This window comes from Equus caballus, chromosome 5, assembly GCF_041296265.1.
Source record: "Equus caballus isolate H_3958 breed thoroughbred chromosome 5, TB-T2T, whole genome shotgun sequence".
In the NCBI taxonomy this organism is placed as follows: Eukaryota; Metazoa; Chordata; class Mammalia; order Perissodactyla; family Equidae; genus Equus; species Equus caballus.
In genome coordinates, this window is record NC_091688.1 from 66,266,093 (window position 1) to 66,272,187 (window position 6,095).

The 6,095-nt window shown below is 34.8% G+C and overlaps 1 pseudogene; it reads left to right on the forward strand.

The window, feature by feature from the left end:
- Window positions 1-2,681: 2,681 nt before the first annotated feature.
- On the forward strand, window positions 2,682-4,705 carry LOC100060130 (BRISC complex subunit Abraxas 2 pseudogene; annotated as a pseudogene).
- Window positions 4,706-6,095: the final 1,390 nt, after the last annotated feature.

Consider the following 6,095-nt stretch of genomic DNA (forward strand, 5'->3'; position numbering starts at 1 on the left):
TTCACAGTGTATCTGTTGTCAGTGACATCATTTTCCAAGTTCCTTTGAAGATGACAGAGTTGTCTACAGTTGTGATATTGGTCATATCTTTTGTGGGGAGAAAGAATACTTGAGGAAAGTTACATTGGCCTCAGATGACTTGCTTCTCTTGAAGAAATCCAGAGCAGCTTTTTATCTGATTTTCTGCTTTCCGACCCAATAGGAATAATCATTGACTTGTTTTAGACATGGTTGTGTTTGCTAGCTGATTGATGAAGTCCACATTTAGTGGACTTGTAGGTTTTCCTGTTTGTGCTTTGAGTATGGCTGTTGAAAGCGAAATTAAGCCCTTTAAGAGCACGTGCTGTTTCGGTGGATGAGAGGACACCATTTAGTCCACAGTAGGGAGATCACCTTAGACTTGAGTACATAGAATTTTTCTTCTTCTCATATTTTCTTACATCTGCATTTCTAAAATGTTGCTATGCTTTTTTATCAAAAAAATTATATGTGCAAAGATAAATCAATAAGGAATTCACTGAATTGGAAATCTTCACAACATGCAATTTGTAAGTATTTTGTCACTTTTGTGATGTTTGTCACTTTCCATATTTCTAACATGCTAATGACTAAATAAACAAAATTTTGTCCAATGTATTTTTATTTAGTAAGAATCAAAATTCCAAAAACTTATGCTTACATCCAGAATCTCCTCCAAAGATAATTAGTATAAATGATGAGAAAAGCCTGTGCTTGCTTTCCCCCATGTGGTACCTCAGCTTATTGTCAAAGATAACATTCAGTCCAATGTGGTTCACATTTAGTCAATATTTATGAATCCCCTAACTGCCCAAAGCACAGTGCTCAGCCCTTAAATTCTAAGATGTGATCTTAGAGTATTGCAATAGTGTCTTAACTGATTTCCTTGCATTTTGTCTCTCTGTGCACCCCATCCATCCTCTACACCAACGATTCCTTTAGGAAGCCATTTTTGATTTCTCATCAGAATTATTCCAACCTCTCTTCATTTATGGCATGTGCTTATTCTTCTTTATGGCCTAGAATGTATGTTATCATTAGATAACATGTTAGTTACAGATAACGCAGATAATTATTTACAAATGTATGGCAAATACAAATACAGTGTGACTACTCCTGCCTCCCACTCATTTTTTATAACACACATGCAAAGTGCACAAATCACAAATGTCTCTCTCAATAAATTTTCTCAAACATATTTGTATAATCACTTTCCAAAGCAAGAAATAGAACGTCACCAGTTCCCAAGTAGTCTGTGTTGTGCTCCCTCCCAATCACAACTCTTTTCACCAAAGGTAATACCACCCCGTCTTTCATCGCCATAGATGAGTTTTAGTTTCGTGTGTCTGAATTCTTTTGCTCAATATTATGTAAGTGAGTACATGCATTATTAGTAGTGCATTCATCAGTATTGCTGTTTAATGTCCCATTTTATAGATGTACTACAATTTATTCATTCTACTGTTGTTGAAAATTTGTTTTTGTTTACTAGTTTGGGGCTATTAGAAAGAGTGCTGCTACGCACATGCTAACAAATGGCTTTCAGTAAGCATTCACATGTACATTTATGTTCATTTATTTATCCTCTTCTTGGGATATAGAATTGTCAACATGAAATAAAGAATTGCATTTTGATTTTTTTGAATACTGGAATGTGTTCTGCAAATATTTGCCTTTTGAAAACAAGTTAAGGGATCTTCTTAAGCTAGTCTACTTCCCTATTCCAAACATTGGGGTTTTTAGTCCTGTTTCAAATTCTATTCCCCAGAAGTAGGCAAGCTAATTAGTAGAGAATATTAGTTTAAGGAAAATCTGTTCTCAGTTTAAAACAAGGAAACAAACAAAATATTCTGAAGCATCAAAGAAAAAGGAGAAATTAGAAACATTTTAAAGGTAATATGAACTCCTGAAGAAGAACTTTCATATAAGTTCCCAGAAACTTTTATAAAAACAACTCATACCAATGCTTAGTAAACTGAAACTGCATCTTAACAATGAACCCAGAAAATACTAAAATGACCCCTAAGATATAAAAAATAAAATCAGCACTGAAAAATATTTAATATAGTGTAATAGAATTGTCCTTGAAGAAAATCAGATAAGTGAAATAGAAGGCAGACTCAAGTAATCTTAAAAGTGTACATAAGTAATCTCCAGAGAATATGGAGAATGAGAGGATGCTATGCAAGTAGTAGGAGTCACCAGAGTAGAACACAGAGCAAAGATGGATGACTAAATAAGCAAGGACATAATAAAAGAAAACGTTCTAGAGCTAAAGTAAATAAATAAATTCCCAAGACTGAGAATTGAGAGAAATTAAAAAGACCTAGTATGTTCTAAGTATAACGTATAAAGTAAAGCACTACTAAAATATATTAACAATTTTTAACTTTAATTTTTAATGCCAGTACACACTAAAAGATCATATTTAGCAAATACTGATGAAATAATTTATCCAAATACCTTTTCCTGAATAAAGGACTGGCAGATGTAATCTAGCATCTTAAAACACTTTGAATTCCCCACTTTGAGCTCAGCAACAATGTCTTTTTTTTCTTTCTGCATTTCCTACAATCTAGTTCCCTAGTATGTGTTCCTATTTTATCCAAAATGATCATTCTTTAGTCTTGTATAAATACCTGTTGCACAGGTTATATCTCAATATGCCCAAAGCTATCTCAAAAAGACCCATGGGATCAATGATGAGCATTCAAGAGTTAAATAATACTGATTTCTCAAAGTATGGGTACAATTTTGTACCAATAATGGAATAGCCACTAAATGTGGCTGTTGTTTTTGAAAAGAGACAATTAGATTTAATTAAACAACCTCACCAAGATCAGGAAAAGACTAATAAAAATAAATTAGCATACAGAACATCAAAATTAAAGGAGAGCTAGTACTGAGAAATCTTAACTGGTGTAACTGCTGGAGCCAAATAGGATACAAAGGAAAAGAAAAGTGAAAATTAATGGATTCTACCTTCAAGATAAAACAAAGATATATGAGAAGTGTCAGAAGGTAAGAGAGAAGCTATAAAAGTGTCAACTTTTCTTTTTTTCAAAAGCAGTATGGAAAAAGACTATTCTGGTATTTCAAAACTTGTAATACATTATAAAATGATTAATTATGCTATTAAGAAGGAAACTAGTAAAATAAGAACATAAAATAGGGTTATAAAAGATGACGTCTAAATAACAATTAGGCCAATAAATTTAAGTGGTTTAAAATCCCTATAAAAAGATGAAGGATCTCAAATTAAATTGATAAAATATATAATATATATTTTAAATAGCAAAAATCTACATATAAACATCTATGGAGACTGCTCCAGGCCCCGCACTCAGGTCCTCAGGAGCCACCAGTCCTTCAGCACTTCTCCAGGGCCTGCTTAGTCATGAGTCAGGGGCCCCAAGCACAGGTGTGAGCCAGGCAGGGCCTCATCTGCCTCCCCCTGCCTCTTCCTGCCAGCATCAGATTGACCCTCTTCATTGAGGTGCCAGCCCAAGAACGACTATATTTGGGGACTGCTATTTGTAAGGGACCATTGAAGGAAGGATTTTTGTTGGGAGAGGTAAGACAGGATAAAATCTTTAGCATCAGTGACAAAAACAGCAGCACAGAATTTCTGCAAGTAATTGAAATCCATGACCATCAGCCTTGTTCAAAACTTTTGAGTTTTTATGACTACACAAGCAAAGTTAATGAAGAGAACTTGGATGGGACTCTTAAAGATCGGAGAAAGTTATTGGTGATACAGATTCTGGCAAAACACACAGCAGAAACACGAGAAGAGGAGGTTATCAACAAGCAGCTCCCCGGCATCCTCCTTATGCCCAACTGTCTTCCTTCTCTTCATCTTTATCTCCACCAACAACAATTCCACTCATGCCTTTAGAATACACTCTCTTTAGGAAATCTTTTGCTATTCCCAATCTAGGCAATACTAGTTAGCAAGAATACAAAGTGCCTTCAGTGCCAAATACTTCTCAGAGTTATGCCAAAGTTATTAAAGAACATGGTACTGACTTTTGACAAGCATAGAGTAATGAAAGACACTGAGGTAATTTACAGGTTTATAATACACTTCACCCAGGCAGTGCGTGCAGATGTAGAAAAGAATGAGCAAGTTGTTGAATCTTGTCAGGCAGAAGTGAACAAATTAAGAAGACAAATCAATCAGATGAAATGGAAAAGAACAAGAAAGACGATTGCAGCAGGCGATGCTAAGCAGACAGATGCTGTATGAAAGTTTGGAACCAGTGGTCAGTCCTCGGATGCCCTAACTGGGTTTTTAGCTGAAGGTTGAAGTACACTGGGAGATGCAGAGGATTCTGGTCCTCCTCCTTCTTATTCTGGTTTTTCACTCACACAGTCTGGAAAGTACTTTGAGCCTTTCTCTATGTAAAGTAGTGTCTTTGTACCTTGACCTCAAGCCATGGGCTCTTCCAATTATGCTTCCACCAGTGCCGGACTGAAGTATCCCAGAAGTGGAGAAGACTTTCTTCCTTCCCAAAGAGTAGCTGGAGACAGACTTGAAGAATCAGATAAAAGTGATTACGAAAATTTGATTGATCTTACAGAGCTTTCTAATAGGGAATACTTACATTCAAGGAATTCAGGATACGTGACATATTCCCATGGGGTCTCCAGGAACACTCAGACCTCACCCCCCAGATTTAACTAAAGAAAAGAAACTCTCCACTTAGCACTGTTTTTCTTAATTAGTTATTCAGACAATATTTGAGAACTTAATTTGAGGGGCAAGCTGCTTACTCAGACCCCTGGACTCTCAAGAGAGAGTCCTTGTGCACAGAACTTTCAGGAGCCTCACGTCTGAGGAGCTTCACCTTGATGCACACTGTACTTGTTTCAAGACAGAATCATTCAGATAATCAAATTGCCCTAATTCTAGTGTGACTTATGGGTGCACTTTTAAATTTAGACAAAGTAAATTTTATGAACAAGTTTCTGTTCTTTAAAATAATTTAGAAATTAAAGACTAAGTTTAAGTAGTCTATAAATGTTCTATAATTAGTGTATAAATGAAAAACTTACCCCTTGCACTATCATGCCTTGAAATTTACTTTTTCAAAAGGAAGTGAATTTGGCAGTAGACTCAAAGAACCTTCTTTCTGTGATGAGCAAAGTTCATCTCTGCCAGAAAAATTTTTTGATAATTCCAAGAATCCTGATAGGAGCAAATCACATATACCTTCTATTGTCCTATTGAATATGACTTTGTGAGATCCAAAGAGAGGGCTTTGCTTCAACTTTTTTCTATTAGCCTAATATGTATTGGCACTTAAAATGATTGCCTTTTTAAAAACTGTGGATATGCCAATTACCAGTAAGCAATCATCCAAATAAGCATGTCATAAAATAAATTAATGTTTTAGGGGGGACTAACAGTGACTGCTATCTTGCACTAGCCAATTTATGGTCTCTGTTCTTGAGTCTTAAAGGAAGGACATACAGCAGTGGCTAACAGAAAGGAATTAGGTACCAGAACTGAATTTATGATGAATAGATTCCAGACACAGTGGATTTAGTTCAGTTCAAATGTAGGGGATGTAATTCATTTAGATCTTTTGACAAATCGTAGTGTTAATTTTATTTGTGGAGGAAAGATATTTAATAAACTGTGCATCTTGATGAATAAAGATTTATTTTAAATCTGAGAAATCAAAACAAAACCTATGAGCTACAGGTAAAAAAAGTACTCAGGATCTATATTTTATTTCTATAATCTATTTTTTTGTCAAATATAAAGATCGTATCAATATTTCTTTTTGATCTGGTTGTAGCCCAATTCTAAATTCAGGAAATGTTAAAAAAAAAAACCTCATAAGCTTTCTACCTTGAGTTTATAAAATTAAAAGTAAAAGAAGTAAGAAATGAAATGAACTAAACATTCCATTTAAAAATCGCAGAAAAATAAGGATAAAATGAAAAGAAGCAAGGTTTTAACACTTATTTTTAAGATAATAGTCAAAGGAGACAAGTGTGCCTGTAAATATTGACCAAAGTACCTCACTAATCGTCTTTGCACCCCTTTGTAAAGTATAGATGTGATA